We start from the raw sequence: 7,698 nt of genomic DNA, 5'->3' as shown, positions 1-7,698 counted from the left end.
CCAAACGGTCAAAGGTCGATGAAGTTCCGCCCAATAAGGACATAGTCCTTAAAACCCACCAGCCTGCAGGAAGAACTCAAAGTCATAGGAGGTAACTTGCTAAAAAGAAAACGTAAAGTCTAAACATGTAGTTAAAATCCTAAAGGCTCGGGCTGTTGGAATCAGAACCTCAAGGATTTGGAAGTAAGCTTACTTAGCAAAATTTAGGAGGTATACACTAAATACTACATGAATTTAAAGATAAAAGTGTGCAAATATTCAAAGCGAATTACATACATAGAAGTCCCGTTGCAAGGGCATAAAAATTTTCTTTGCATTTGCAAAAAGAGGGACCTTTGTCCCCCAAAGAAAACCAAAAAGAAAAAATATTATTAGTTTGATAAAAAAAAATCAAGGCAAAGATGGATCAGTCGGTGGTTGGGTAAAATCTGGCTGGCTGTCGTTAGGGGCCTCCAGAGCTGAAGAGTCAACCAAAGGAGGAGCATCAGCAATTGGAAGGGTTGAATCTTCCAAGTTCTCGCCTTCCAAGAGGTCAGTTCTAGAGCAACTCCCCAGATGCTCTAGTTGCCTTTGTGACTTCTTATGCTTCATCTAGCTTGAGGATTTGAGGCATAATCTGTTCTTTGTCATCATCATCATCCAGGAACTCCATTATAGACTTATTGAGTTTCCAAAGTGTAATGGAGAGAACATGAAATCCTGCTTCAATCTACAACATCTTAACCTCATGATCATACTTCTCCTGAGCCCTTTATTGGTTTTGGTTCTCCAACTCCGAAGCTTTATTCTTGGATTTCTCAAAGGCTTCCTTAGTAGTACTTAATTTGACTTCAACATCCTCCATCTTTTTCAGAACATCTTTCTCTGTTTGCTCCACAATCTGTTGTTATTCCAAATAGTGTTTTATCTGTTTCTCAAGAGTGGCAGTAGAGACGATCTTGTTGTTCAAAGTGAGAGTATCATTGTTATACTCCTGGGATAAAGAATTGTACTTAATTATACTCCAACCAAGTCTTTAAGGTCCTCTTTGGCTTTTTTCAAGTTCTACTCTAAATCGCTGATCCGAGATTGAGCCTGAGTATAGAACTCATTATATTTGTCTTCATGCTCTCTCAACCTTATTTTCCTTTTTCTCATGAGCAATGACCTTGTCCAAAGACTCCTTCACCCTTTGTTTGATGACAACTTCAATCTTGGCATTAACTTCGATTGGAGCTTTAGCGGCCTTGTCTCGTCTCTTCTTGAGATTGATGCGCTCAGACCTTAGCAATTCAAGCTTATAAGCGTTCTTGTTGATCAATGCACAATTCCTCTTCACCATAAGACTAACCTATAAGAGGAATCATATACGAGTCAGATATCTAAAATAGGCATACTTCTTTCCAAACATAACACAGGCAAAGTCCACTTACAACATTGTCCTTGTTCCTCATGTAATTTTCCACGTAGATGGGATCACCACTCCCCATCATGGAAAATTTATCAGCACCCAGCTTACAGCTAGTGGTCGCACTCAGGTCTAACAGATTAGACAAGAATGGAACCAGATCAGTCCCAACCTTGGGATGAAGCCTCTCCACCACTTCCACTCGGTTAAAAATATGAGGGAAGGGCTCATCCCACTTATCATAATCTGCAACTCTGCATTGCACTTGGTGGATATATTGGAAGCTAATCTCCCCATCTCATCGTACTCAGCACTTTACCTTTTTGACTAGAATTGTTCGATGGCCTCCATCTGTGCTTGTACTTCTTCAGGTAATGACATATACCTAATAGGAAGATTAAATTGGGGAGGAGAAAGCTAAGGAAGAGTTGTCTTTTCCCTAGACATTTAAGTGGATGTAGCCAGAATATTTTTGGGTAATGGAGGTAGTAGAGGTAGATCGTGAGCTTCTTTGTTGGATCAGGCATTCCTCCTTGAAGATCTTCCGCCATCAGTGGCATGAGATCTCTTCTAGGAATGAGGATCATAAGCTTGTTTCCTTAAGGCAGCCAACTATTGCACCTTTTCTTTGATGTCCACCTTAGCCTTTTTACTCACACCACCGTTCAAAGTCCAGGACCTCTTCCTGGAAATAATGACTAGCCCATCGCAATCTAAAGAATCCTCATCAACCTAATGCATAGGCATTTGTCACAATGGCACGACATCTAAAGCAGTATCTGTCAAGTCGATAATCGGAGCAGACAAATTTTCCTAGGTTGGAGCCTTTAGAGCAGCCTCTTGGCTTTGGGCTAGAGGGGTTGGCTTCTGAGATCCACTCCTAGAGACTTGCGCAGATTTACCCTTGATCTTTTTGTCTTTAGCCACCTCACGGACTTCATTGGCCCTGGAGTTGATGGCATCCAAGAAATTATTTAAAATTCCCATATAATATGTGGCAAGGTGTTATGAAAAAACAAATAAAGTAGTGACATGTTAGATTATATCAAATGTAACTACAACAAAACTTATTTAACAACATACAAGAATGATCCAAATCATTTATCTTGGCATAATTGGTTTTTCTTGTAGCAAAAGGGACAATATCTTCTTGACCTAAATTAGTCTCATATTGGAATAACCCTGAAAAATAAATTTTAATAAGTGCATCCACTCTAAAATTGTGGTGTATTGGAGGAACAAAGTTTTTTGGACTTCTCAGTATGTAGTCTACCTTATCTAATTAATCAGTGCTAGAGTACTTATCTTGGTCTAAATCAAAAGAAGTATTGGCCGAATCCACCTTGTATTACTTAAAGCTGCCAGGGATGGATCTCTAATTACACGGCGCCAAAAACTTGTTACGAATTTTATGATTACTACGCAAGTATACGCAATCAAGTAGTATCTCACGCAAGTGAGGTCGAACCACAGGGAATTGGATTGACTTCAGTTGTGCTAGGCAAATTCCCTTGAGGACGGGTTGCTACCTGAGTTGCTAGTTGGCCCATCTGAGTCTGCAGGTCTTTAATTGAAGATCTAGTTTCAGTCATGAATTGTAGCAGTAAATCTGTTTGCAAACTAGAATTTCCACCAGAGGCTTGTTGCTGATTAAACTGTTGGTTCTGTGTCTGGTTCTGATTTCGTTGCTGATAGAACCCACTGTTTCTTCGGTTACCACCTTGGTTGAACCCAAAATTGTTGTTGTTGTTTTGTGAAAAATTTCCAATGGCTTTTGCTTCATCCATTGGCAAATCATCCACATCTGCTTGACACTCTGAAAAGTGATGATTTCCTCCACATATCTCACAAAAAATTTGGGCTTGTTTAGCTTGCCTTGCAATTAGCTTTGTCAATGCCTCAACCTGAGCTGTCAACTTTGTGATGGCATCAACCTCTAACACACCAGCTACTTTCTTATTTTGACTCCTTTCAGTTGGCCACTGCTGATTGTTTAGAGCCATCTCCTCCAATAGATCGTAAGCCTCATTAGCACTCTTTCTCATAAAGGCTCCACCAGCTGCTTCATCTATCAGAGTTCTAGTGTTTCCAACCAACCCGTTGTAGAAATTGTGGACCAGCATCCACTTCTCTATACCATGATGAGGGCACTTTCTGATCAAATCTTTAAACCTCTCCCAAGACTCATGGAGAGATTCATTATCTTGTTGGCAGAAGTTGTTGATTTCTCCTCGCAGCTTGGCAGACTTTGTTGGAGGAAAGAACTTTGACAAGAATTTCGTGGCCAGATCATTCCAGGCGGCAATAGAGTTCGGTGGCAAGGAGTTTCACCAACTCTTGGCTCGTTCTTTGAGCAAGAATGGGAACAGTCTCAGTCGAATGGCATCATCACTAACTCCATTAACTTTAAAAGTTTCACAAAGTTCCATGAAGTTAGAGAGATGCAGATTAGGATCTTCAGAAGGGAGGCCACCAAACTGAACTGAAGACTGCACCATTTGAAGTATGGCAGGTTTGATCTCAAAGTTGTTCGCATCCACTGCCGGTGGCCTGATACATGACTGCACTCCCGTTAGAGTAGGGAGTATGTAATCTCTCAAGCTACGACCATTAGCTTGATCTTCCACGGCACCACCATTATTACCATTGTTTGCAGCATTCGCATTCACATTAGCAGCCATGGTTTCTGTTGTTTCAGCAGTTGCTGAAACTCCTTCTTGCCTCTTGTTCCTTTGGTTTCTCCTACAAGTCTTCTCAATTTCAGGGTCAATGGGTAGTATAACTGCTTGCCCTTGGCGGTGCATGCACTCAAAATACCTGAAATAGATAAGAACAGTTTTGTAAGAGAAAGGTTAGAAATTCAGCAAGAGAAAATATACCAAAGTAGAAGTTAGTATAATTTTGTATAATATTAATCTTTAAACAATTTCCCAGCAACGGCGCCAAAAACTTGTTACAAGTTTTATGATTACTACGCAAGTATACGCAATCAAGTAGTATCTCACGCAAGTTAGGTCGAACCACAGGGAATTGGATTAAGTAATACTAAACTATACTTATGATTCTATTTGGTAAAACAATAATTTTGCAATTTTAAAGAAAATAACTCAGAAAATTAAAAAGAATAAACGACAATTAATCAAGATGAGAGATTAGGGAGGTGAATCCTGTTGATAAGTTACCAATGTTAATACCTAATTGCTATCCTTATCTTAATGTGAATGACAGATTATAAATTAACCTAACTCTTTTCAGATCTTTTAGGTTCTAAATCTTATGTTCTCTAATTAACTTCTTAATTAGATCAACATAAAATCAGCATTAAGCAACAATCTATTTGTCACTAAGGCTATGTAAATACTTTCGTTTCACATCAAAACCTAGACTATCCAATTTTAGCATTCTCAATTCTCACTTTTCAGATTTTGAATTGAGATCGTTAAACATGTAAAAGGTGATCAATCTTGCACATGGAATTAAACACAAATATAGATAGTATTCACAAACAAGATGAAGGAATGGCAATTATTTATTAACTAGGCATAAACTTAAACAACATTTATCATCTTCCCTTAATGGGAATTTGGCTCATATAAACAGTAAAAACATCCATGATTAATCCTGAAACAAAACTAAACATAAAAGAAGAAATAAGGGTAAAAGAAAGAAACTAGAAGGTGATATCGCTCCGGGTCTTCAAGATAGCTTCCTCTCCACCTTCATCCACTTTTTAGGTCTTTTTCTGCTTAGGTTGACCTGCAGAGTCGTATTCCTTATATTGGGATGAGAGGTGTGCCTCCAATTGAGAGAAAAATCAAAATTAGGTCAAAACTGCGATTTTCGTACCTAGTCGCGACCAGCTTTTAAGGCCGAGTCGCGACTATAGGCAAAACTCAAAAAAACCGAGTTTCTGCCAAATCTCGAAGTCGCGACCTGGCTCTATGGAGGTCGCGACTACTAACGCGTCTGGAGCTGATTTTTTCAATTTTTTTTGCCAGTTTGTCCCGTCTTTTCACCATTTGACTGAATTTGAACTTTAACACCCTGGGAACCTGAAACAATGAAAATCAAGCGTAAAACTGCTCCAAAAGACACCAATAGACGAGAAAATGCTAACTTTACAGACCCGAAACATAGGCTAAATATAACCTAACACTTATCTTGGTCTAAATCAAAAGAAGTATTGGTCGAATCCACCTTGTATTACTTAAAGCTGCCAGGGATGGATCTCTAATTACATGAAAGGGTGTCTCACCACTTTCAGAGGTACTCCTCCTAGAGTACACTCGTTCTAGATAATGACTCCAAAATGAGTAGTGAGTTCTTCACCCTTAGTTATCTCTTTTGGAAACTTACTCCTTTAGTCAGCCAACCATGCACTGATCGTCAACCTTCACATCATTCAAGGCCATCTCAACAGTTATGGACGCAATGGCCTCTTTCAAGTCATCAAAGTCTCCTCGAATCAACTCATGGACGTTATCCTTCACTGACATCGCGTCGATGCTTTGGTGGGGAGAAATAAGGACAACCCCCTAGAGACTCTTGTTGATTACAAGGTGGGCCATTTGTAACTCCTTGGATGACAAGGAATTGTAGAAATTAATTTATTCCTCCAACTTCAGAGTCAGAGGCGATTGAGGAATGCAATTTAGAAAGAATAAAAATAGACATAAGAATATGAAGATTCATAAAGGAAAGAAGTAAAACAAGGACAAAAATCAAATACTTACTGGCTATGTTGAAGCTAAAGCTGAGTGTTGGAACTCTCCTCAATAGAAGTATAGAACCAATTGTAACGCCTTGACCCTCAGGGACGCCACATGTGTGCTTTTATAAACTTATTATCACTAATCTATAAATTTTAGAAAAGTGTGGTTTAATTTAAATCTTTAATTAAATTCAAAATGAAGACTTCCATTTTAAATACTATTAGGGATCCCCTGTTTATATATATAAAAAATCTTTTTACAATAGATTACATTTCTGAACATAGAAAGGAATTCAATCCTGCTTCCCAGAAGCCAAGACCCCACGACTGATATGTACATTGCTGGGAGACCTCTGACTCATGGCCGAACACAGCTTCTAACTTCCTTACCTGCACCACGAAGCACCCGTGAGTCACAATGACTCAGCAAGAAAAGCTACTATATAAAATCATAGAAAGTTCAAGTAAATTTCATTACAATGTAATATATATACCAATAGGTCATACATACTCAAGGTGCATAAATAACTTAATGTCTATGAGAGCACACTTATTACGTAATCAAGTATATTCATAGTTATTTATAATCAACAATCTCTGTGTTTCATACAACCTCCTAAATATTTATCATTATATATACTCACCTTCAGTGCTTCATAAAACACTCTAATTCACACATTACCATAACTCCATAATCTCAGTGCTTCATAAAGCACTCTAATTCACGCATTACCATAATTCCATAATCTCAGTGCTTCATAAAGCACTCTAATTCACGCATTACCATAATTTCATAATCTCAGTGCTTCATAAAGCACTCTAATCTTACATCTCTATAAGCACGAATTCTTACATTTCGTGAGTCACTAAGATTCTGCAAGAAAAGAAACTAATTTCTTAAGCAATATAAAAGTCCATTCATTCACATTATAACAAAGATATATCCAGTTACAAATCATCACATAATAACATGCTTAATTCATTTCACAACTTCGTAATCACACAATACTGGTACTTTATAAAGTACCCTTACCACTCGTTAACCACGAGCTACTTATGTCACTATCGTTGCCCGATACAGCAAATGATAAGTAAGAAACCTATCCGCAGTTACAGGAATAATTACTCATAACGGTAAAATGACCGTATCTTTTACTCGATCATAATTGAGTCACAACGATAATAATCGGTTCATATCATTACCCTCGATTATAATCGAGTCTCAACGATGATAATAGTTTCCTATTATTTCCTTCGATCATAATCGAGTCACAACCAATATATAACGTTAACCTCGATTAAGATTAAATCACAACAACATGTACCACGATTTCAATCTTAATTGATATTGTAACAATCATAATATTAACCTTTATACAGTATTTAATACTTTTCTTACCTTAGTTTAGAACTCAAGAGTACGGGCCGACTTGAGTGGAAAATAAGCTAGGCAATCTCGGTCCTATGTCTTAACAACCAAAACTCAATAAAAACCTTAATCAAATTTCTGATAATCGACTCCAATTCTCACAATCGAACACACCCTACTTTCCCCCGGATCAAACTAGCTTAACCATCTCTAAAACACCCTGAATTTCAC

At 38.0% G+C, this 7,698-nt stretch overlaps 1 non-coding gene across 1 annotated transcript; it reads left to right on the top strand.

The window, feature by feature from the left end:
* Positions 1 to 3,520: 3,520 nt before the first annotated feature.
* LOC115703301 (small nucleolar RNA R71) lies at positions 3,521 to 3,627 on the top strand. Its single transcript, XR_004009076.1, has one exon. It is a non-coding gene; the product is annotated as a small nucleolar RNA R71 (small nucleolar RNA).
* Positions 3,628 to 7,698: the final 4,071 nt, after the last annotated feature.

This window comes from Cannabis sativa, chromosome X, assembly GCF_029168945.1.
Source record: "Cannabis sativa cultivar Pink pepper isolate KNU-18-1 chromosome X, ASM2916894v1, whole genome shotgun sequence".
NCBI classification, from domain to species: domain Eukaryota; kingdom Viridiplantae; phylum Streptophyta; class Magnoliopsida; order Rosales; family Cannabaceae; genus Cannabis; species Cannabis sativa.
Note: the sequence above shows the minus strand (reverse complement) of the source record. Positions and strands in the feature narration are given on the sequence as shown.